The sequence below is a fragment of the Pantherophis guttatus genome, chromosome 16, assembly GCF_059756535.1.
Source record: "Pantherophis guttatus breed Tessera chromosome 16, ASM5975653v1, whole genome shotgun sequence".
NCBI lineage: Eukaryota > Metazoa > Chordata > Lepidosauria > Squamata > Colubridae > Pantherophis > Pantherophis guttatus.
In genome coordinates this window covers 7,248,924-7,274,824 of record NC_142078.1, presented here as the reverse complement: position 1 = coordinate 7,274,824, position 25,901 = coordinate 7,248,924, and the positions used below count along the sequence as shown (strand labels likewise).

General features: G+C 42.6%; 1 long non-coding RNA gene across 1 annotated transcript in view; it reads left to right on the top strand.

Annotated features, from left to right (window-relative positions):
• The first annotated feature begins 383 nt into the window (after positions 1 to 383).
• LOC148111792 (uncharacterized) overlaps positions 384 to 25,901 on the top strand; it is a 140,790-nt gene continuing 115,272 nt past the window's right edge. The window contains exons 1-2 of the long non-coding RNA XR_015730106.1: positions 384 to 603; positions 9,772 to 9,860. This is a non-coding gene — a long non-coding RNA (uncharacterized LOC148111792). The remainder of the gene's footprint in view (positions 604 to 9,771; positions 9,861 to 25,901) is intronic.

Here is a 25,901-nt window from a genome sequence, read left to right as displayed (position 1 = left end):
AAGAGAATAGCAAAGCTGTACATTTTGGGTTTTTCTTTGTGTATGGGTGAATTTTTTTAAAAAAAAACCAAATATATATATATGGATATATATATATATATATATACCCTGGAAGTTGAACTTTGCCTCCTCCTTCAATTCAAACAAAACGTAGACGAGTTTTGGCTTGTTGCAAAAAAAAAAAAAAAAAAAATAAGGAACTTGGAATTGGGTTGTGTTTAAAATTCATGACTTCGCGTCTCTTCTCTTCCCTGCCTACCTAAGTAACTTTCTTCAAGGAAAGTGAAAAGCAGTGAACTAGAAATGAAAGGATAGAAAGGGGGAGGGGGGTATTTAAATGCCATCCTATCTTTCTTTCTTTTCTTTTCTTTTTTTTTTTCAAGGAGGGCTGTGAGTATCTTAAAGCTACGGAAGACGCCGGTGAACTGTGAGCTTCCTAGCAAATTGAGTCGGAATCACTGGAGATCGGAGCTGGTTACGCTGCCACCTTTCCGAGAAAAACTCACTTGTCATCCTCAGATTGATTCACTGTCCTTTCGGAAACTTGCCTGCGAAAGTTGGATTTTCACAGTTCTCTTCCAACCGAAATGGATTTTTCCAGAGGTGGGCGTCAAATTTTTTTACTACTGTTTCTGTGGGCGTGGCTTGTTGGGCATGTCAGGGAAAGGATACTGCAAAATCCCCATTCCCTCCCCACTCCAGGGGAAGGTTACTGCAAAAATCCCCATTTCCTCCCAACCAGCTGGGACTCGGGAGGCAGAAAATAGATGGGGGCAGGGCCAGCCGGAGATGGTATTTGCCAGTTCTCCAAACTACTCAAAATTTCCACTACCGGTTCTCCAGAACTGGTCAGAAACTGCTGAATAACCACCTCTGGTGCAGCATCACAAAACATGGCAATTTGCTCGCATGCGCCATCCGTGCATGGGTGCGATGTCAAAAAACACGCTTATACACTCATGCATAGCGTCCGCGCAGGGGTGAAATCCAGCAGGTTCTGACAGGTTCTGGAGAACCGGCAACAGCCCACTACTGGATTTTTCCATTCAGAAAACATTAAAAAAAAAAAGCTTTCAAAAATCAGAGTGGACAGCCCCGATTTCCACATAGATTGAACCCACCTTTTGCCTCAATTCAATAATTCAGTTTTTGAAGGGAGCTGATTGGCGCAGCCACAACGATATGGTGGCAAGTCATTCCACGGATTAATTGTTCTCACTGTCTATTGAAAATAGACAGAATTAGGAGAAGTTACGAAGGTCACCTAGTTAAATATAACACTCTTGTTTTCTCCTAATGTTTAGTCAGAATAACGGAGTTTTTTTAAAAAAAAATTGATTTATATGCCGCCCTTCTCCGGAGACTCAGGGTGGCTTACAATGTGCTCAGCAATAGCCTTCATCCTTTTGTATATTTATACAAAGTCAGCTTATTGCCCCCACAACTGGGTCCTCAATTTACCTACCTTAGAAAGGATGGAAGGCTGAGTCAACCTTGAGCCTGGCGAGATTCGAACCTGCAGTAATTGCAGGCAGCTGGTCTTAATAACCAGCTTAATAACAGGGTGCCTTAGACCACTGTACTACCAATGAGTTAGAAGGGATCTTGGAGGTCTTCTAGTCCAACCCCCTGCTCGAGCAGAAGACACTGTACCATTTCAGAAAAGTGGTTGTCCAATCTCTTCTTAAAAACCTCCAGTGTTGGAGCATTCACAACTTCTGGAGGCAAGTTGTTCCACTGATTGATTGTTCTCACTGTCAGGAAATTCCTCCTTAGTTCTAGGTTGCTTCTCTCCTTGATTTAGTTTCCATTCATTGCTTCTTCTCCTGCCTTCAGGTGGTTTGGAGAATAGCTTGACTCCCTCTTCTTTGTGGCAGCCCCTCAAATATTGGAAGACTGTTATCCTTCTTTCCATTAAACTAGACATACCCAATTCCTGCAACCGTTCTTTCTAGGTTTTAATATGTTGATCATCTTATAATAGAATAACAGAGTTGGAAGGGACCTCGGAGGTCTTCTAGTCCAACCCCCTGCTCAGGCAGGAAACCCTACACCACTTCAGACAAATGGTTATCTAATCTCTTCTTAAAAACTTCCAGTGTTGGAGCATTCACAATTTCTGGTGGCAAGTTGTTCCACTGATTAATTGTTCTAACTGTCAGGAAATTTCTCCTTAGTTCTAAGTTGCTTCTTTCCTTGATTAATTTCCATCCATTGCTTCTTGTTCTACCCTCAGGTGCTTTGGAGAATAGCTTGACTCGCTCTTCTTTGGAGCAGCCCCTGAGATATTAGAACATGTATGTTTCTTTGTATGTTTCTTGCCCGTCAAAGACTCAGGGCATATTGTTATCCCTTCTGGTTGAAGATGACTCCTGATGCTCTGTTTTCTCCTTTCTTTTTTTTTTTTCAACCTCAACGATTCCTATAGAGAAACATTACAATCCACTTAGAGAGCATTTTATTATAAAGAAGATCCAACATTATACAAGCCCAATCTCACTTCCCTCCCCATCAAAGCTTTATTTCCAACCATTTTCCTTCCTTCTAAGACACTGCATTATAAAAGGTAATATTTATGAGGCCTTAATAACCAGGCAGCCAGTAAATTCTCTTCTTCCACCACCGTTACCTCCTGAACACAACACAGCTTAAAATTTATCTAAGCAGGTTTATGGGGAGAAGAATAGATGTCCCCATTATTATTTTTTGGCATTCATGGAAAGGGCGCCGATAATTCTATATGGTTAAGTAGACTTCGCTCTGAGGTAATGTAACAATATTCAACGGGACAGGGTGAGCCATAAAATCGGGTTTTAAGAACATACACAGGAGGGTGTTTATTAGTAGCCATGACATTATCCAACCAAGATAATAGAATAGAATAGAATAGAATAGAATAGAATAGAATAGAATAGAATAGTATAGAGTAGAGTAGAGTAGAGTAGAGTAGAGTAGAGTAGAGTAGAGTAGAGTAGAGTAGAGTAGAGTAGAGTAGAGTAGAGTAGAGTAGGTATCAAATCGAATCAATCGAATCGAATTACAGAGTTGGAAGGGACCTTGGAGGTCTTCTAGTCCAACCCCCTGCTTAGGCAGGAAACCCTACACCACTTCAGACAAAGGGTTATCCAACCTCTTCTTAAAAACTTCCAGTGTTGGAGTGTTCACAACTGCTGGAGGCAAGTTGTTCCACTGATTAATTGTTCTAACTGTCAGGAAATTTCTCCTTAGTTCTAGGTTGCTTCTCTCCTTGATGAGTTTCCACCCATTGCTTCTTGTCCTGCCTTCAGGTGCTTTGGAGAATAGCTTGACTCCCTCTTCTTTGTGGCAACCCCTAAGATATTGGAACACTGCTCTCATGTCTCCCCTGGTCCTTCTTTTCATTAAACTAGACATACCCAATTCTGTTCTGACCTAGGATTCCTTAGAAAGTAAACAGCCCAAACTTAGTCCCGGCAAACCTCTTTAATTCAAACGGCTGTGAATTATTGTCATTCCCAGTCCGAATGGTTTCTCAAGCAGTCTATCAGGGGAGTGTTTGCAAACACCCACCTTATCTCCCTTGGAACGATGCCAGAGAGCTAATTGCCACACGCAGGGCAAGGCCAAACTTAGCACAGAGTCAAACAGAGCTTTTCCAGCGCTTTTACCGAGCAGATGAACTAATTGCTTCCTGCAAAAGCTCACATCCCATTCACTTCTCTTTCATGTCTTATGGGAGGGGCCAATCATCTCCAAGCCTTACTCCCAAATCGACCTTGTTTCCTTAATTGTTCCTGTCTCCTGGCAGCTTTGCGCATATGCACACTGGGAACAGGCTGATGCTGTTCTTCTGCCTTGCTGATGTCAGACTCCAGGGGCAGCAAAGACCTACCAGATGGTCTTGGCCCCCTCTCTGCCTCCGACTCAGAGCCATCATCCGAGCCTTCCCCAGACTCCAGGACTGGCCCATGTTCCTCCCCAACCTCCTCACTGTCCAAATTTGCTGCCAGCTCTGCTGTCCGCTGGCGGGCCACAACACATTCCTGCAACCGTCCTTCATATGTTTTAGCCTCCAGTCCCCTAATCATCTTCGTTGCTCTTCTCTGCACTCTTTCTAGAGTCTCAACATCATTTTTTTAAATAATATGGTGACCAAACCTGGATGCAGTATTCTAAGTGGGGTCTTACTAAGGCTTTATGAAGTCAAAATCTATTTTCCTACTATTCCATTTTAATTTGTTACAGACATTACCAGCAAGCAAAAAATAACACGCGTACAGAAACATTCAGGTTTATTTAATCTACAAGTTGAAGCTCGGTAATCAAATGACTCAGAACCTTTGCAGTTTTGTTCAAGGTCGATGGTGACAAAGTCAATTGTTAATTCCAATATATATATAAAAAAAAATTATTTGGGCCATTCGTCAGATGATTTTTTCCCTGTTTCCAATCGGTGCGAAACCTGAATTGAATTAAAATATTCTCTCACATTGAATGATGTTGTGTTATAAAAGATTTCTGATCTCTGCACAAACCGTGTCTGATCTTGACAAGCTTTTGAAAACCACCAGTCAGTCCGTCAAAAAGATATTAATAAGGGAGGATTGTAAAAAGAAATTACAAAAAAAAAAAATAATAATTTAGGAGAACAGTCTAGTTTAGCAATGGTTTGGCATGCATTATTAGGCTTTTATTCGGAATTATTTTATACAACATAATAATGTACTAACAAAAAGAGTCAAAAGAAAACATAAGCTATTGTTGAATGAGACAAAGAGACAAGAAGAATTAAAGGATTTCCAGAGAAGGTAAGTATTTCTCAACAAATTAAGTTGGTACAAACACCATTTATTTCATTAAGAGAAATGAAATAAAAATGAGTTATGTAAAGCCCCCCCAAAAAAAGTCGAGTTTGCAAATAAACCAGGGAAGTGGCCAGCATATAAATTACAAAAAGGAAAAGAAAACTATATTAAAATTACAAGAGGGAGAATCTATATTAATGGATAGTGAGGCCGCGCAAAAAGCATTTTATGAATATTATTCCTGCTTGTATAAAGGAAGTGACATCTCTTTAGAGAAAATAGATGAATGTCTAGAGATTTGCATAAAACAGGAAAAAAAAACTCTACTCATGATTTATGGTTTTGATGATTAGACAGGATAGATTATAAAGAGTTATGTCATAGCTACAAAGTAAGAGGTAAATTTATAATTATACAGATAATTGCTGTAAAGAAGAAGCTATTTCTTTCTTTTTTCTTCCTTTTCTATTTTTCTTTTATTTATTTATTTTTCCCTTTCTGGCCCTTTTAGTTTTCTGTTTGGTTTTTCTTTTTTGTTTTCTCTCTCTCTCTCTCTCTCTCTCTCTCTCTCTCTCTCTCTCTCTCTCTCTTCCCCCCCCTCTATCTGTCTGTCTGTCTCTTTACATATATATATATATACATACATACATACATACATACATACATACATACATACATATATATATAAGCCTTAATAAATATTATTCATATATAAACAACATCAGTAAAATGTCGCATCCTGTTACAATTAAATTACAGATTAATTATAGATTAACAGAGTTGGAAGGGACCTTGTAGGTCATCTAGTCCAACCCCCACCCACCCAAGCAGGAGACCCTACACCATTTCTGACAAATGGCAGTCTAGTCTCTTCTTGAAAGCTTCCAGTGATGAAGTTCCCACAACTTCCGAAACCAACTTCTGTTCCATGAATTGATTGTTCTCACGGTCAGAAAATTTCTCCTTATTTCTAGGTTGAATCTCCCCTTGGTCAGTTTCCATCCATTATTCCTTGTCTGGCCTTCGGGTCCCTTGGAAAATAGCTTGACCCCCTCCTCTCTGTGGCAGCCCCTCAAATATTGGAACATTGCTATCATGTCTCCCCTGGTCCTTCTCTTCACTAGACTAGCCATGCCCAGTTCCAGCAACCGTTCATCGTATGTTTTAGCCTCCAGTCCCATCATCATCCTGGTTGCTCTTCTCTGCACTCTTTCTACAGTCTCAACATCTTTTTTATAGTATGGTGACCTAAACTGGATGCAGGATTCTAGGTGTGGTCTTACTAAGGCTTTATAGAGTGGTATTAGTACCTCACTTGATCTTCATTGTATCCCTCTGTTAATGAAAGTTAGGATTGCATTGGCTTTTTTGGCTGTTGCCACATACTGTTGGCTCATATTTAGCTGATTGTCTTCTCCTAGTCCTTCCCTTTTCAACCAAGATCAGATTTCTCAAGGGGAACTTGTTTAAAATGGAAATGGACAGACCTATGCATTCTTTTTCAATCAGAACGGAGAGCTGGAAGGGACCATGGAGGTCTTCTAGTCCAACCCCCTGCTCACGTAGGGAACCCTATACCATTTCAAACAGTGGTGAAATTCAAAAATTTTCCCTACTGGTTCACTGGGTGTGGCTTGGTGGGCGTGGCTTGGTGATCATGTGACAGTGTGGGTGTGGCTTGGTGGTCATGTGACCAGCTGGGTGTGGCTTGGTGGTCATGTGACTATCACACTTTACACAAAAAATAACACAAAAGCTACACAACTGATTCACACACAATGCCAGAGCAGCTGGACGTCACACAAAATGGCTCCTGCAACAAGCAGAAACCTCACAGAGTCACAGACAGCTCAAAAAGAAACGATCACACTTTACGCAAAAATACCGGTTCAGGCAAAAGGTAGTAAAAAAAAAAGCTTTAAAAAGTTTTTTTTTTTAAAGTTCTGAGGATCGCACAGTACAGCTGATTGTCACAGCTGATCATCAGAATGGTTTTGGGTTTTTTTACTTTTTTAAAGTATTTTTTTTACTACCTATTCACCCGAACCATTAGTAAAAAAAAATGCTTTAAAAAAGTAAAACAAAACAAGTTCGGAAGATCAGCTGTGTTGTGTGATTGTCGAAACTTTTTTTTTCTTTTTAAAGCATTTTTTTTTTACTACCAGTTCGGGCGAACCGCCCTGAACCCATAGCATTTCACACCTGATTTCAAAAAGTTTTTCCTTAAAATCCTCCGGTGATGAGGCACCTACAACTTCTGAAGGTAAACTGTAGGGGGTGTTTTTTGGGGGGCGAGGGGTTGCTCTTGCTTTTTGAGACCCCAAAATTGCCCTTCTTGGAGGTAAAAATAAAAAAAAAGAAAAGAAAGAAAATCTAAACATGGAAACCGGGCTGCCAAGTCGCTTTTGATTTTTGTTGCCTGCAAAATTTGGCATCAATAATTTATTGAACCTCTCGCTAAAGGACTGGAGGTTTAGCGTTATTTGCTAGCACAGTTTCATAAATGCATCCCTTTCCTATCTTCAGCAAAATTATCTCGGCCTTTCCTCAATCCTTAGCTGTTATGAATCATTAGGGTTATCATTTTTTGTTCCTTTTTTTTTTCTTGGGGTGTTTTTTTTTTGAGGGGTGTGTGTGCGATTTTATTCACCTTTTCCACAGATTGTTTCCAAATGGTGTTATTTCAACTTCGGCTTCTCCGATAATGTATCCACATCCTACAACAGAGCATCAAATAGAAAGTTGTTTTCTTATCTGTCCGGGAAACGGCTTTTACCATTTTCTTCCTGCAAAAAAATAAAATAAAAAAATAAAATGCATTTCTCACTATCTTATCTTCTCATAAACAAACTCGGATTTGCAGGCTGGGAGAGGGAAATAAAATAAATAAATCTCCGAGGACATTCAAAAGAAGTGGGTTTTTTTTTTTGTTTTTTTTTTTTTTTGTTTTGTTTTTCTTCTGCTCCTTGTTTTTAAGGGGTGTATTGTGTGTGCCTTCAATTTCTCATTCAGTTTCTTTTGGAAATCTTCAGAGTTTTGGGGTTGTTGTTGTTGTTTTTTTAAAAAAAAGAATTGGCTTTTGTTTTTTTATTTTTCTTAAGAACATACTTTTGCGTTCCCCCTTTCTTTTTCTTTTTGGCATGAAGTTGTTTTTTTTAAAACACATGTTATTGTTGTTAGTTGTGAAGTCATGTCCGACCCATCGCGACTCCATGGACAACGATCCTCCAGACCTTCCTGTCCTCTACCATCCTCTGGAGTCCTTTTAAGCTCACGCCGACTGCTTCAGTGACTCCATCCAGCCACCTCCTTCTCTGCCGTCCCCTTCTTCTTTTGCCCTCCATCGTTCCCAGCATTAGGCTCTTCTCCAGGGAGTCCTTCCTTCTCATTAGGTGGCCAAAGTATTTGAGTTTCCTCTTCAGGATCTGGCCTTCTAAAGAGCAGTCAGGGTTGATCTCCTCTAGGACTGATCAGTTGGATCACCTTGCCGTCCAAGGGACTCGCAGGAGTCTTCTCCAGCACCAGAGTTCAAAGGTCTCAATTCTTTGGCGCTCAGCCTTCCTTTCACAGCCATCCATTGCAACTGGGGAAACCATCGCCTTGACTATACGCACTTTTGTTGGCAAGGTGATGTCTCTGCTTTTTAGTATGCTGTCTAGCTTTGCCATGGCTTTCCTCCCCAGGAGCAAGCGTCTTTTAATTTCTTGGCTGCAGTCCCCATGTGCGGTGATCTTGGAGCCCAGGAAAATAAAATCTGTCACTATCTCCATTTCTTCCCCATCTATTTGCCAGCACTTGAGAGGGCCGGATGCCATGATCTTCATTTTCTTATTGTTGAGTTTGAAGCCAACTTTTGCACTCTCCTTCTTCACCCACATCAAGAGGCTCTTTAGTTCCTAGTAACATTGGCAATTAAGGGAAAGGAAGAATTGGAGTAGTACAGGATATGGGGACAATTCTAAATGGATAGAGATGAGATATAATAAAAATTAAGTGCAAAAAATTTGGGAAATGTTGCAATAAATTAAATTAAAATGTAAAAGTAAGATAGAAACGTAGTAAGAAAATGACGGTAACAGAGGAATATGATGACACAAAATATATACTCAGATGACACACTGAATTATTAACGATGTATTGTTTGTTTAAACATAAAATTAAAAAACTTTCCAGAAAAAGAGGCTCTTTAGTTCTTCTTCGCTTTCTGCCATTAGAATTTATATTTTAACATATAAAAATTCCGTTTTCAATTAAACGGTGTGTTGTCTGGGGACAAATAGTTTGAAATAATAATCATGGTGTTTACAAAGATGTTCATTACATTGATATTAATTCTGTAATAATAAAAAATAATAATCATAATATTTACCTTTCTATCTTAACCAACCTCCCTTGTTTCATTCATCCTTTTCTTATATTTCCATATAATATAGAGGCGCGGGGGCTCAGTGGCTAAGACGCTGAGCTTGTCGATCGAAAGGTCGGCAGTTCAGCGGTTCGAATCCCAGCCCCACGTAACGGGGTGAGCTCCCGTGACTTGTCCCGGCTTCTGCCAACCTAGCAGTTCGAAAGCACGTAAAAAAATGCAAGTAGAAAAAATAGGGACCACCTTTGGTGGGAAGGGAACAGCGTTCCGTGTGCCTTTGGCGTTGAGTCATGCCGGCCACATGACCACGGAGACATCTTCGGACAGTGTTGGCTCTTCGGCTTTGAAACGGAGATGAGCACCGCCCCCTAGAGTCGGGAACAACTAGCACAGATGTGCGAGGGGAACCTTTACCTTATATTTCCGTATTTTCAACTTCAGTTTTTATTAGCTAACCATTGATAATTCCCCCTTTCTGATTGTCAAAGCTTGGCTTGTTTTCACACTCAGTTCTCCTATTTTGAGCACCGTTGTGGATGTTGCTTGTTTTCCATTAGGCTTTTTGGGGGAGATCTAGCTTTTACGCCTCCGACCTTCAAAATCTCCCTTTTCTTCTCCTAGGTTTTGCTGGAAAAAACACCCCCCTAAAATCTGGACCTTGATGCATCAGTCAAATGCAACTGTTTGAGAAAGTGCCGTGCCACGTAAAGGTCAGCGATGAATTTTTAAAATTTTTCTCTTTTCGGGGAGGCTGACATCAAAAGCCTTAACGGGTGCATTAAATCACAGGCAACAGAAATGGGTTAGAATATGCAACTAGGAAATGGTATGCCTGCGCGTAAGCAAGGATTGATTTGAACAATCCTTTTTCCCCTCCTATCCTTTGGGAAAATACATCAACTTTTCCTTGTGTAACATCCAAGATACTTTTTCATCAGTCAGTTCAATCAGAAGAGAGCTGAAAGGGACCTTGGAGGCCAACCGTCTGCTCAAGCAGGAGACCACTTCAGAAAGGCAGGCAGGCAGGAAGGAAGGAAGGAAGAAAAGAAGGAAGGAAGGAAGGAAGGAAGGAAGGAAGGAAAGAAAGAAGGAAAAAGGAGAGAGGGAGGGAGGAAGGAAGGAAAAAGGAAAGGAAGGAAAGGAAGGAGGGAGGAATGAGGGAGGGAAGAAGGGAGGGAAGAAGGAAGGAAGGAAGGAAAAAGGAGAGAGGGAGGGAGGGAGGAAAAAGAAAAGGAAGGAAAGGAAGGAGGGAGGAAGGAGGGAGGGGGGAGGGAGGAAAAAGAGAGGGAGGAAGGAAAGAAAAAAGGAAAGGAAGGAAAGGAGGGAGGGAGGGAGGGAAGAAGGAAAGGAAGGAACGAGGGAGGAAGGGAGGGAGGAATGAGGGAGGAAGGGAGGAAGGGAGGGAGGAATGAGGAGGAAGGGAGGAAGGAAGGAAGGGAGGGAGGGAGGAAGGAAAGAAAAAGGAAAGGAAGAAAAGGAGGGAAGGAGGGAGGGAAGGAGGGAGGAAGGAAGGAAGGAAAAAAGGAAAGGAGGGAGGGAGGGAGGAAAAAGGAAAGGAAGGAAGGAGGGAGGGAGGGAAGGAGGAATTAGGGAAGAAAGGGAGGGAGGGAGGGAGGAAGGAAAGAAAAAAGGAAAGGAAGGAAAGGAGGGAGGGAGGGAAGAAGGAAGGAGGGTAGGAGGGAGGGGGGAAGGAAAAAGGAAAGGAAGGAGGGAGGAATGAGGGAGAGAGGAAGGAAGGAAGGAAAAAGAGAGGGAGGGAGGAAAAAGAAAAGGAAGGAAAGGAAGGGGGGAGGAAAGAGGGGGGAGGAAGGGAGGGAGGAGGAAGGAAGGGAGGAAGGAGGAGGAAGGGAGGAAGGAAGGGAGGGAGGGAGGGAGGAAAGAAAAAGGAAAGGAAGAAAAGGAGGGAGGGAGGGAGGGAAGGAGGGAGGAAGGAAGGAAAAAAGGAAAAGAAGGAAAAGAAGGAGGGAGGAAGGAAAAAAGGAAAAAAGGAAAGGAAGAAAGGAGGGAGGGAGGAAAAAGGAAAGGAAGGAAGGAGGGAGGAAGGGAAGGAGGAATTAGGGAAGAAAGGAGGAAGGAAGGGAGGGAGGGAGGAAGGAAAGAAAAAAGGAAAGGAAGGAAAGGAGGGAGGGAAGGAAGAAGGAAGGAAGGAAAGGGTTGGAAGAGAGGTTAGAGGTTTTCCAGTCCAACAAAAAGAATGGATGGAAATGAATCAAGGAGAGACTCAATTTAGAATTAAGGAGGAATTTCCTGACGGTGAGAACAATTAATCAGTGGAACAACTTGCCTCTAGAAGTTGTGAATGCTCCAACACTGGAAGTTTTAAAGAAGAGATTGGACACCCATTTGTCCAGAATAATTGGACCAGCCAAGCAGGAGACCTTATACCAAATGGCTGTCCAATCTCTCCTTTAAAACTTTCCAACGATGGAGTATCCACAACTTCTGAAGACAAGTTCTTCCACTGGTTAATTGTCCTCACTATTATGAAGTTTCTCCTTATTTATTTGCTTTTCTCCTTGATTAGTTTCCATCCATTGATTAGAGGTGGAGAGTTGTTTTGTGATGTTTTTCTTTAATGTTTTGGAGAGTCACACCTGGTTTGTTCATAGAAAAGGGGAACTGGGGTTTAACATCCATTTATGTTGTGGTGGGCAAGATTCGAGAGTTTTAAAAATGCAAAATTAGAGTTTGGTTTAGCAGAGTCTTAACACATGGCTTTTGTTTGTTATTTCTAGTCTGTAGTTCTAGTTTCTAGTTCTTTCCAGTCTATGTAAAATCACAGCACTAAATTTGAAAGCTTCTCTTGAACCACAAAGGCAAATGTCATAAGATGGAGGTTGGTGTAGAGATTACAGAACACTAAATTAGGAGGAAGAAAGAAAGATAGACTTGGGCGGTGATCTTCTCGAAGTAAAATATATTAGGCCATTATTTATTATTAAAAGGTTTGTTGCATTTGATTATTGGCTTAGTTTCTTGTCCGAAGCAAGCCTGGAAGTGTAATTTACAGCTGTTGGCAAGGATGGTTGCATTCAACAAGCAGAAGAGGTTAAATAAATTGTACCAGGGATGAAATCCAGCAGGTTCTGACAGGTTCTGGAGAGCCGGTAGCGGAAAGTTTGAGTAGTTCGGAGAACCGGCAAATACCACCTCTGGCTCATCCAAGAGTAGAGTGGGAATGGAGATTTTGCAGTATCCTTCCCCCAGGAATGGGGAGGGAATGGGGATTTTGCAGTAACCTTCCTTTGGAGGGGGGAGGGAATGGGGATTTTGCAGTATCCTTCCCTTGGAGTGGGGTAGAAATGGATTTTGCAGTATCCTTCCTTTGGAGTGGGAAGGGAATGGAGATTTTGCAGTATCCTTCCCCCTGGAGTGGGGAGGGAATGGAAATTTTGCAGTATCCTTCCCTTGGAGTGGGGTGGAAATGGATTTTGCAGTATCCTTCCCTTGGAGTGGGGTGGGAATGGATTTTGCAGTATCCTTCCTTTGGAATGGGGAGGGAATGGGGATTTTGCAGTATCCTTCCCTTGGAGTGGGGTGGGAATGGATTTTGCAGTATCCTTCCTTTGGAATGGGGAGAGAATGGGGATTTTGCAGTATCCTTCCCTTGGAGTGGGGTGGGAATGGATTTTGCAGTATCCTTCCTTTGGAGTGGGGAGGGAATGGGGATTTTGCAGTATCCTTCCCCTGGAGTGGGGAGGGAATGGGGATTTTGCAGTATCCTTCCCCTGGAGTGGGGAGGGAATGGAGATTTTGCAGTATCCTTCCCCTGGAGTGGGGAGGGAATGGAGATTTTACAGTATCCTTCCCCTGCCACGCCCACCAAGCCACACCACGTCCACCAAGCCACATCCCACAGAACTGGTAGTAAAAAAAATTGGATTTCACCACTGCATTGTATGTCAATGAGAACGACAGCTAACAAACCTGTAGCCACATATACTGTTCTTGAATCCTTCCAAAAGGTGAAGAACCCAAATAAAATTTTGTTACAGGTCTGGTGATTATTAAAGATATGGGCCCACAGCAGCTTCAACAGGTCAACAGGAGCAAATATAGTCTAGTAATTATTTCAGTTTTTTAGCCTGAAGCTTAGAAACCCTTTGGGCCAGATTGCACGCGTGGACTTTGTCTGATCTCAAAAAGCTAAATTGGGTCAAAGCTGGCAGGTCAGGAGACCACGGTAAAATCTCAGAATGGTAAGCTTGGCCAGGAGATCAAAACAACATCCTGGAAGAAAGCAGAGATGAAACCAGTTCTGTAGCCTTGCAAAATTATACAAAAGTCAACAGAAGCTGAGTTGATCTTGAAGGAGACTGGACTTCCACCCATTGATGACATAATCAGTAAACCATAACCTGAAAAGAATATTATATACCCCTCTATTTGTATAACAGAGAAGAAGCACAGAGGTGAGGATAGACAGATAGACAGACAGACAGACTGATAGTTGGTAATAGATAAATGATAGATTAGATGATAGATAGATAGATAGATAGATAGATAGATAGATAGATAGATAGATAGATAGATACCGAGAGAGATGGATGATAGATAGAAAGATTAGATAGATGATAGATAGATAGATAGATAGATAGATAGATAGATAGATAGATAGATAGATAGATAATGGATGGATGGATGGTAGAGAGATGATAGAGAGAGAGAGGCAGGAAGGCAGGAAGAGAGAGAGAGAGATGGATGATAGAGATAGAAAAATAGATAGATAGATGGATGATAGATAGATAGATAGATAGATAGATAGATAGATAGATAGGTAGATAGATAGATAGATAGATAGATAGATAGATAGATAGATAATGGATGGATGGATGGATGGTAGAAAGATGATAGAGAGAGAGAGGCAGGAAGGCAGGAAGGTAGGAAGAGAGAGAGAGATGAATGATAGAGATAGAAAAATAGATAGATAGATAGATAGATAGATAGATAGATAGATAGATAGATAGATACAGTAGGTAGATAGATAAAGATAGATAGATAGATAGATAGATAGATAGATAGATAGATAGATAGATACAGTAGGTAGCTAGATAAAAATAGATAGATAGATAGATAGATAGATAGATAGATAGATAGATAGATAGAGTGGTGGGATTCAGCCAGTTCGCACTACTTCGGGAGAACCGGTTGTTAACTTTCTGAGCAGTTTGGTGAACTGGTTGTTGGAAGAAATCATTAGGGCAGAGAACCAGTTGTTAAATTATTTGAATCCCACCCCTGGACAGATGGACAGACAGACAGACAGACAGACAGACAGGGAGAAAGGGAAAGAGAGAGAGAGAGTGAGGCAGGCAGGCAGACATCATGGAATAAAAACAAATTGGCAGTGCAAAATACTATCTATCTGTATTTCTACTTTTGTAAAAAAAAAAAAAAAAAGCAGAACTTTTGATCCTAGGTTTAATGAAGCAAAATACAAAAACCCATAATATCTCTTCTCCTTTTGACACAGCTTTCTGAGAAACATTACACTTCATAATGAAAATACCGTGTGTAATTAAAGCCTAATAGGAAAATATAGTAATTAAGCCAAATTAACCGAACAGAAGCAATCAAACAAATAAAGGTTATTTTTCTGAGACAATCCTCCTGGGTTTAGATTGCACGTTCCATAATGATAAAAGAGCCCCAGTTATTACTGTTGTGCGTGTGAGAGTGCATATGTATATCTTTTTTAAAAAATGATAAGCTATTATTCTTTTCTAAAAATTTAGAATAAAAGTCTGACCTTCCACATCCCTAATTATTCTATTATTTCGCTCTGAATTGCTGCCGAGGAAAATGAAAAGAAAAATGAGTGAACAAGGATCCTAATTCTAGGGTGGAAAAATACAATACATCATTCCTCCCAAAATAATGCCATAAAAACACATATTTCCCTTTACTTTAAATACAATTCCCTCTGCTGTATTAAATGAGCTTTATAAAGACTGGAAGGCCACAAGCATTCGATAAACATAACGGGACTAATTAGAATATCACCAAATTAGCACCGCCGAAATATGGGTTTTAATTTTTTTTTAAAGTCCATGAAAAAATTGAACAAAGAGTATCCCGAAAGTGCTTTATCAAGACCGGACTTCCTTTGTTTTTTCCTTGAAAATTCTGAAACTGAAGAAACTTCTCGGATGAGAAGCGAAACATCTTCAAGGAAGAACAAAGTCCAATTTCCTTCTGAAGAACTGAAAAAGCTTCTCGGATGAGAAGCGAAACCTCTTCAAGGAAAAACAAAGTCCAGTTGCCTTCTGAAGAACTGAAAAAGCTTCTTGGATGAGAAGCGAAACCTCTTCAAGGAAAAACAAAGTCCAGTTGCCTTCTGAAGAACTGAAGAAGCTTCTTGGATGAGAAGCGAAACCTCTTCAAGGAAAAACAAAGTCCAGTTGCCTACTGAAGAACTGAAGAAGCTTCTTGGATGAGAAGCAAAACCTCTTCAAGGAAAAACAAAGTCCACTTGCCTTTTGAAGAACTGAAGAAGCTTCTTGGATGAGAAGTGAAACGTCTTCAAGGAAAAACAAAGTCCAGTTGCCTTCTGAAGAACTGAAGAAGCTTCTTGGATGAGAAGCGAAACCTCTTCAAAGAAATACCAAGAAAATCCAGTTGCCTCTTGGCAAAAAGCACCTTTGGGACAACCACGACCTGGATGACGGAGAATCTCCATAGACAAGAGGTGAGTCTTGGTTAGTTTTAGAATTCCATCGATGGTGTGTTTTACCTCCCGGAAAGTTAGATGGAAGAACTTCTAAACTGAGAAAAATTGGAAAGTCCTACCTTCACTTTTGCAGAATCGGTGGGTTATTGAAGAAGGAAGCAAGGATAGGTTAGTTGGCAGATGTGTCATAAGGATTGGGGTCGCAGGTTCTTGGGGATTCAGAAGCAACGATGCTTAATTCCGAGACAGCCTGGCCACAAAAAAAAAATAAGACTTCAAGTCATTCAAAACTTGGTTGACATTTCTGGAGCTGTACTCCAACTTACATTCGTTCTGCAGCTAAAAAAAAAAGAGAGAGATCTTGAAATTAACTTTAACCAGCTGGGGGATACGGAAATTTTCATCGGTATGCTGCACAAATGGTGAAAAGGGGGGGAAAAAAACACCTGGTGTTATAAATAAATCACTGGTCATCTCCAGGGTTAGGAACTGATTCACCTCAAAATAATGAAATGTATTTAGAATTCATGAGGCCTGCTAAATAATTAAAAGACACTACATACCACAGATTGAATGAGGCTGGAACAGTTTTTCTCTTGCCGTTCGGCGCTGAAGGCATGTTGCTAGGACGGTTTTTGTAATGCCCCGAATAAAGAGTAGCAAAAAAAAGGGGGGGAAGGTATTTATGGAAATTAGATGGGATGTAAGTTTCAGAATGGATGGTGTCTGGTTTGCAAAACTTTAGAAACTAGTCCTTTGAGCCAATCGCAGGAATAAGAAAGGTTTTTGGTTGAAAATTAGCTTAGCTATTCATTGTCTCTCAAAAAAACTCATCCAGAGCTGAAGAAGCTTCTCGGATGAGAAGCGAAACGTCTTCAAAGAAAAACCAGAAAGTCCAGTTGCCTCTTGAAAAAAGCACCTTTGGGACAATCAAAGCCCGATTCGGACGATGTAGTGACCCAGGCCCAAGTAGTTAGTATTAAATACAAACGGTTCGAAAACAAACTGACTTTATTAGAACAGCTGAGAATGAACTCATTCTCAGCGTAGTCCAAACTAAATTAAAGCAAATCCTTCAAAACACCATTCCTCAGTTTATCACCGACCTTGGGATACTTAGGCAAACTGCCAAAGGCTTTTCTTGGCAAAAGTTCAAGAAGCAGAAGACGTCGACAAGAAATGAATACAGTGAAACAAGAAGCAATTCTCTCAACGTCGTTTTCCGGCAAAGTCTTTTAAGCCTTATCATCTCTTGGCCCTACTCCCAAGTCATCCTCTCTGCTTTATCTGCTCCTGCCTTCTGGCAGCTCCTCTGATACGTGCACTAAGAACAGGCTCCCACTGTTCCTCTGTCTCTCTACTGTCAGCCTCTAGAGGCTCCGGAGTCCGCATATCACTCCCCGATGGCCATGGCTCCCATCTCTGCCTCCAACGCAGAACCCTCATCCGGGCCTTCTCCAGCCTCCAGGACTGGCCCATGTTCTTCCTCAGCCTCATCGCTGTCCAACTCCGCTGCCACCTCCGCAGGCTGCTGGCGGACCACAACAGACAATGAGGAGATTGGGGAGGAACTTGGGCCAGTTCTGGAGTCTGGGGAAGTCTCTGAAGGATGCTCTGCATCAGACGCAGAGATAGAGCCAGGGCCGTCTGACATTTCCCAGCCACCGGAGAGGCAGCTACATTTAGAGGCTGATATGAGTGAGGAGGAAGAACAGCTGGGGCCTGTTCCAGACGCACGTATGCGCAGAGCAGTTAAGAGCGGTGAGCAACGGAGGACAAGGAGTCGACTCGGGAAGCAAAGCACACATGGACACTGAATGGCCCCTCCCTGGCTGGAGAATAAATAGAAGGAAAGAGGAGTGGGTTGTCGTAGGAGACAACCGTTCGTATTTCTGAAGATTTTGCTTGTGTTTCATGACACAGAGACTGCTTGCCAGAACTTCATTTGCAGCCTTTTGGCTGGGAGCTCAGGGCCTGGCAATTATTGCAAGGAACTGATGAGGTCTGTTGCTGCCATTAACTCCTTGAAGGATTCTTGCCTGGACTTTTCGGTGGGTGAATGCCGTTAATTCACAAGAGGTAAATAAAGAGAGATTTTTTTGTGATTTTCTGTTTCTTGCGTCTGCTAATGCTGGATCAGAACATTGGATGACTGAGAATCTCCATAGACATTTAGCTATGCCAGAGCTGAAGAAGCTTCTTGGATGAGAAGCGAAACGTCTTCAAAGAAAAACAAAGAAAGTCCAGTTGCCTCGTGACGCTGCAACCGTCATAAATCTGAATCTGTTGCCGAGCGTCTGAATTTTGTTCACATGATGACGGGGGATGCTGCAACGGCCTTCGGTGTGAAAAACGGTCGTCAGTCATTTTTTTTCAGGGCAGTTGTAACTTTGAATGGTCCCCAAGTGAAAATTCACAAATTGAGGACTAACCGCAATGGATTGCTCCCCCTACCCTTTCCGATTTGTGTCTTTTGTGTAACTTGTAAGCAGAAGTCTCAGCGCTTTAACTGAGCTACAAAGGAATGTTAAACCTGTCCAACAATGTTGTGTGTACACAACCCGATGTTGAAAGAGGGTGGGAAGCAGGCACATCTGGAGCGACGGAAAACACACATTTGTTGCGCGCTTCGCAGATGTGTGTGGCATTCCGGCAGGCCATAAAACCTCCCAGTAATGGAAGCTAGGAAGAGGATTTCAGGATAAACTGTAAATTCATAGCTATTAAAGTAAATATCACATAGACCGGGAGACGCGTAATTTTGCCATAGCTCCTGCTCCTCCCTCCAAGAAGATTGGAGAATGAAACTATAATTACACAGCCTGCAGATGCTTCCATCTGGACGTGCAAGAGTGGGACTGTTTTGGCTAGAAGTCGTGTTCTGCTTTGGTCGGTGGCATTCCTTTGTGCATTCAATTAAACAATCAGAATAGAGCTGGAAGGGACCTTGGAGGTCTTCTAGTCCAGCTCCCTGCTCAAGCAGGAGACCCTAGACCATTTCAGACAAGTGGCTGTCCAGTCGTTTCTTAAAAACGTCCACTGATGAAGCACCCACAACTTCTCAAGGCAAGTTGTTCCAAGTTGCCTTAAGAAGTTTCTCCTTAATTCCAGGTTGCTTCTCTCCTTGCTTAGTTTCCATCCATTGTTTCTTGTACTGCCTTCAGGTGCTTTGGAAGAGAAGTTGATCCCCCTCTTCTTTGTGGCAGCCCCTCAAATACTGGAATCTTGCTATCATGTCACCCAGCGGTGAAATCCGGCTGGATCTATCTGGCTCGTGCGAACCGGTAGGGCCGATGGCGGGAGGCTCCACCCACTCGCCGGGACGTCATTACGTCCTGTTTTTGACCCTCTGTGCATGCACATGGGCAGAAGAGGCACATGCGCTCACATTTCTGAACCGGTAGCGAAGATAAGTGCATTTCACCGCTGATATCACCCCTAGTCCGTCTTTTCTCTAGACTAGCCAGACCCAATTCCTGCAACCGTTCCACAACGTTCCTGTTGATATTTGAAGGAAAATAGACCAGCATAAGAAATAATGGTTGAGCAGCTTGGCTGGCTCTTGATTTGTAGCTTGCTATTGAGGTCAGCTAGGGAATTTCATTTAAATCCAATACTTTAGTACCATTGGGGATCTTCAAATTGTCCAACTCCTTTGCTAAATCAAGAGAAGAATCCTCTGGACTGGTGGTGAAATATAAAATTTGTTACTACCGGTTCTGTGGACGTGGCTTGGTGGGGGATAATGTGACTGAATGGGCATGGCCAACTTTTTTTAAAAAAACTTTTAAAATCATTTTTTCTACAACCTCTTCCCTGGACTTACCTGAGAGCCAAAATGGGGCGTGTGGGGACTCCTGGAAGAGGTGGGGAGGCGAGGGGCCAGCCAGCAATTTAACTAAAGGTTTGCCCGAACCGGCCTAAACCTGCTGAATCCTACCACTGCCTATGTTACAAGAATTGCACCAAACTGCTTGTCTTCCCCTGAGAATGATTGGATAAAGCTTCGTGGATCTTAGGTTGCTTGCGACTGTGTAATGATTTGAAGCTAGATCCCTGCTTGACCCCTCCTTCCAGCCTAACTGGCAGTTTCCCAGTGTTGTCGGCTCTTTCTCCCATTCCTGGCCATCTTCCCCTCATTTTTTTTTCAATTTTGGTATTAACATAGGGGTGAGGAAGCCACGCCCCACAAGATTCGGGTGGACACTTCGCAGACTTCACCTCTGGCTGCGCTGGTTAGAATAGGCACTCGCTCAGCCACATCTGGCTCATTTCTCTCCATCTCAATACCTGCCTGGGCATTTCACATGGTTGGGATTAGCCATCATTATCACTTTGTCACGTCTTTAACCTCTGGCACATGACCCAAAGGTTGGAATCGTGTTACAGATCTTCAATTTACCTTTAGACGATTTGCCGTTTCAGTCTTTGGAGATTAGCAGTGGAGTCAACCCATTGCCTTTTTTTTTGCACAAATTTTCATTCCAGGAAGAAAATTCTGAGAAAGGCCCTTAAGATCAGTTTCTCCCCTTGAATATCTACATGGTCCCTTTGAGGGTTCAGCTTCCAAGCCATTAATATTAAAATCAAAGCAAACATTTTCCCTAGACTCAGCCTAACACATTGAGGTTGGATTGTTGTGACATGTGTTAGAAGATATCTGAATTCTCTCCTCCTTTCTCTCTCTCTCTCTCTCTCCCACTCGCACAGAAGCTGACCCAAAGTACTTTTTAAAAAGTTAATTAACTCAGCCTTGCAGCACCCTCCAAGGTAGGTCAGTACCATTAGCTAGACGGTGTAAAACAGAAAAACTCAAACGCGCCGAACGTTGAAAGGGAAGCCTACTGTGATTTTTGTACCAGGTGTCTCTGCCAGGAATAAAGACAAGGTCGTCTTCAGATCCCACTAAACCTAGCACGAGTTTCTTAACTGAACTCAGATCTACCAGGAAGCGGCACCGAGAGAAATTTCAACTGCTTTACTATGTCTTGGGGCCTTGAGCATGGAAAAGAAAATCTGCATGAGCCCATAGCAAAAAATAAAATAAAATAAAAATCTATCCGGGAACAGGGATGGGATTCAGCCGGTTCAGGCAAACCGGTAGTTCTGATTATCAGCTGGTCTTGTCCACCCTGCCCCTGCCCTATCCTGTCCTATATTTCCTTCTTTCTGGCTCAGCTGATTCACGCTGCACAGCTGATTTCCATGCTTCCGCTGTTCTATTTACCGGGGCTGCCTTAGAAGATAAGCAGCTGAGCTTCAAATTGCTGTATTTTGAACGCTGCGCGCAAACTCACCGAACCGGTTGTCAAACCAGATGCATCCCACCACTGTCCCGGGAAAACGTACAAAAATCGTTCTTGGTTTCAGAATAGTTTTATGAATTTGTGCAGAATCTACACATGAAAATCTTAAAATTAAAAACGGGGTGGTCCAACACCGGAGGTTTTCAAGAAGAGATTGGACAACGGTTTCTCTGAAATGGCGTAGGGTCTCCTGCTTGAGCAAATGGGGTTGGACTAGACGACCTCCAAGGTCCCTCCCAACTCTCTTATTCTATAATCCCAGATCAACGAATCGGTGGAATGCCATGCCTCCAGACGTTGTGGGTGCTTCAACACTGGAGGTTTTCAAGAAGAGATTAGACGACCATTTGTCTCTCCATAGACATTTAGCTACGCCGGAGCTGAAGAAGCTTCTTGTATGAGAAGCAAAACATCTTCAAAGAAAAACCAAGGAAGTCCAGTTGCCTCTTGAAAAAAGCACCTTTGGGACAACCTGATCTGGATGGTTGAGAATCTCCGTAGACATTCTCATCTAAGAAGCTTCTTCAGTTTTTGAGTAGTTTACAGAACAGAACTGAGGAAGCTTCTTAGATGAGAAGTTAAACATCTTCAAGGAAAAACGAAGAGAGTCCAGTTGCTTCTTGAAAAGGCACCTTTGGGGTAAACTGGTGACGGCCTCAGCAACAAGATTTTGGAGAATAATTACATTTTCATATTTGCACTTCCTGTTAAAAGGGTAAGCAATTTAGTACTCCTGTCTCCCAGGAGTGCTTCCTCCTCTTCTTTTCTTTTTTTGTTCACCTTCACGTCTGCAAAATTGAAGCACAAAGCCGGGTGATCTCATAACAAAGCAAAGCTAAGATTTTTTTTTGGGATGAGCTTTGTTGCCTAATTAAGACACTTCCCTCCTTTGTTTACCAGTGCGAGATCCCTCCTCCTTTATCGGATTCAATTTGTAGCGTTTGTAATTCAGGCCGAAAAATTGATTTATTTATTTTTTTTGAAAACACTCCATCCCACTCCAGTCTGCCTTAGATAAGATCTTGCATTAATTATGCAACAATATTGACGCCGGGACCCAAATGCCCATGTGTGTGTGTGTTTGTGTGTATGCTTGCATCAAAGAAGCCTTAATATCGTCCTGTTCCAATACGTCAGCATCTCGGTTTGTTTCTCAACTTTCAAAAGATGTCAACCAAAGACAAGAATGGAGCCTTGGTATTACAGTGGTCTAAAGCACCCTGTTATTAAGACCAGCTGCCTGCAATTACTGCAGGTTCAAATCTCGACAGGCTCAAGGTTGACTCAGCCTTCCATCCTATCTAAGGTAGGTAAATTGAGGACCCAGTTGTGGGGGCAATAAGCTGACTTTGTATAAATATACAAAAGTATGAAGGCTATTGCTTAGCGCACTGTAAGCCGCCCTGAGTCTCCGGAGAAGGGCGGCATATAAATCAAATTTAAAAAAAAAAAAAGAAGAAGCAACCTGAAATAAAGGAGAAACTTCCCAACAGTGAGGACAATGAATCAGTGGAACAGCTTGCCTTCATCACTGGAGCATAGTCACTTGTCTGAATTGGTATAGGGTTTCCTTCTTGAGCAGGAGGTTGGACTAGAACAGGTGTCAGCAACCTGCGGCTCCGGAGCTGCATGCGGCTCTTTGGGCCCTCTGCTGTGGCTCCCTGTCAGGTGACCCCCACCACTGGCCGGCCCCACAGAACCGGTAGTAAAAAAAATTGGATTTCACCACTGCTCTGAGGTCACTTCCAGCTCAATGATTCTAGTCTAAAATCTCTTTTAGATCTGGACATGGAGAAAGCCGGTATTGCCAGGGTTTTCGGATATTGGGAAAATCACCGAGATCCGTTAGGATACCGATTGCCTTTTTTCATTTCATTACAAAAATGTTCGCTTCGTCCAGATCTCCAAAACAGTAATTGAAGCGAGCAGATGTCCTGCTATGCCTGAAGAGCCGGTCTGAGAAAATTAAAATGACCCATGGTATCTTAGAGGAAAAAATTAAGCCATTGATATGATTGTCATAGATGCAGCTTGAGGTCAACTCACTGACTACTCATTTGCCAGACTCCGCAGAAGTCGTGATCCATCATCACACTTCCACTGATCATTCTGACCTATCGTTGACCTAAACTGATATTTGTAGACCTCTGGCCCAATTGCTTTGAAGAGTTCTCCGGCCGATATTAACGACCAAGGAGAAATTCCCTCCGTGTCTTCATTGCATTTTGATTTTTCTTATTTTTCCAAAGCCCAACCGTTGGGAAGACCTGGCTGGGTGGCTCAGTGGCTAAAATGCTGAGCTTGTCGATCAGAAAGGTCAGCAGTTCGGCGGTTCGAATCTCTAATATGGGTCTTCTGCGTGAGCAGGGGGTTGGACTAGATGACCTCCAAGGTCCCTTCCAACTTTGTTCCTGTTACTACCTTTTTCTCCTGCGCCTGTTTGTAAGTGTGATTTAAACCTGGTTGGGTGCCTAGCCTTCAATAAAGCAGCACTGTCAAAAATTAGTCTAGAATGGAAAAAAGAGATAGTCAGGATTGGAGACATTTTAACGCATTGTAAGCCGCCCTGAGTCTCCAGAGAAGGGCGGCATATAAATCAAACCAATCAATCAATCAATCAATCAATCAATCAATCCTCAAAGGTCCCTTCCCTGTTATTCTATTAATCCCTCTATTAATCTTAGGACCTGTTACAGTTTCTCTCTGCATCCTTAGACTGCAGCATGAGATGATCCCATTCGCTTAAAACGATGCTTTATTGATGCACTTTTTAAAAAGAATCATCCAATTAAGCGAGACGGGGTTTAAAACACACACAAACACACACACGAAGCAATTTTTGGCACAGAGTCCTTTTGAGCCAACTGGTGGCCATCCACGTGACGTGATAAGGCGCCAACGCCACCACCTCCCTTCAGATGCTCCGGCTTACTCACAGTAGGCTGATATGTCATTCACATGTCCACTAGCCCACTCTTTACAGATGGTGCAGCCTAGTTGCTCAGACTCCAATCTAGTGTAGGAGAAGGATTCAGCCCACACCTTGTGTGGGAAAGTTGACGGACTTGGGATAGAGCTAAGTTCTCGGAGAGTCTTTTTAAAAATCCAGATCACTGCGTAGATTTGAGTTTGTGGGATCCTGGGTGCTCTCTGAGCTTGGTGGTTTCCTTAAAGACATTTCACTACCAAACTAGGGAACATGATCAGTGCTGGTTATTGACCAAGGAGGATCATCAGTGAACTGATGCTGTTACCTAGTTTGGGTAATGAAACGTCTGCAAGATAATAAGCAAGCTGAGAGAGCACCAAGGGCTCCATAGTTTTCATCCTCCTCCTATTCCTATTCCTATTCCTATTCCTCCTCCTCCTCCTCCTCCTCCTCCTCCTCCTCCTCCTCCTCCTCCTCCTCCCTTTCTCTTTCTTCTCCTCTCTGCAAACCCCATGCACACAACTGCACTGTTCTTCTTCTTCTTCTTCTTCTTCTTCTTCTTCTTCTTCTTCTTCTTCTTCTTCTTCTTCTTCTTCTTCTTCTTCTTCTTCCTCCTCCTCCTCCTCTTCCTCCTCTTCTTCCTCTTCCTCTTCCTTCTCCTCCTCCCTTTCTCTTTCTTCTCCTCTCTGCAAACCCCATGCACACAACCGCACCCTTCTCCTTCTCCTTCTCCTTCTCCTTCTCCTTCTCCTTCTCCTTCTCCTTCTCCTTCTCCTTCTCCTTCTCCTTCTTCTTCTTCTTCTTCTTCCTCCTCCTCCTCTTCCTCCTCTTCTTCCTCTTCCTCTTCCTTCTCCTCCTCCCTTTCTCTTTCTTCTCCTCTCTGAAAACCCCATACACACAACCACACCTTTCTTCTTCTTCTTCTTCTTCTTCTTCTTCTTCTTCTTCTTCTTCTTCTTCTTCTTCTTCTTCTTCCTCCTCCTCCTCCTCCTCCTCCTGCTCTTCCTCCTCTTCTTCCTCTTCCTCTTCCTCCTCTTCCTTCTCTTCTTCCTCTTCCTTCTCCTCCTCCTCCTCCTCCCTTTCTCTTTCTTCTCCTCTCTGCAAACCCCATGCACACAACCACACCCTTCTCCTCCTCCTCCTCCTCCTCCTCCTCCTCCTCCTCCTCCTCCTCCTCCTCCTCCTCCTCCTTCTTCTTCTTCTTCTTCTTCTTCTTCTTCTTCCTGCTTCCTGCTTCCTGCTTCCTGTGGGACCCCACAGTTCAACACTGAGCTACAAAGATTCTCTGAGTTTGCTGTCTTTTCAGCAGGAATTCTAAACACCACCCCTGTCAATCGCCCCACCATCCAAAAAAACCCCCACAAAATTCAGAAATCTGCCCATCGCTTTGACTGTACCCTCTTTCAGCTCCTCTTCATAAGCTGCCTTGGGGGAGAACTTCAGTTACATTCTGTAATGTGCCCTGCCAGCTATTCGTAGTCAAAGTTATTTGCTAATGGATCCACTCAAGGTTCTTTTCCAATTGGCTTTATTGACCTGAGGAATGCTTAGGGAACTTTTCAGGATTCTTTCCAGCTCTAGATAGTTAAAATAATAAATGGGAGCCAGACATTATTGAATGAAGCTAAAGGATTGCATGAAGGTTGCAGGCGGAAGGTTTTTTTTTTTCTGACTTAACTTTTAATTGACCTGCTGGAAATTTTTTGCAATCCTTTAAAAAAAAAAATCTATTGCTGGACGGTCCTGAAAAGTTTGGGAGTCCCTCAGGCCAGTTCCCATTTTGTTCCCCACAATTTTAAAGGGAATGATCTACCCCAGCATCCCAAAGGTGTTTTTTTTTCAAAAG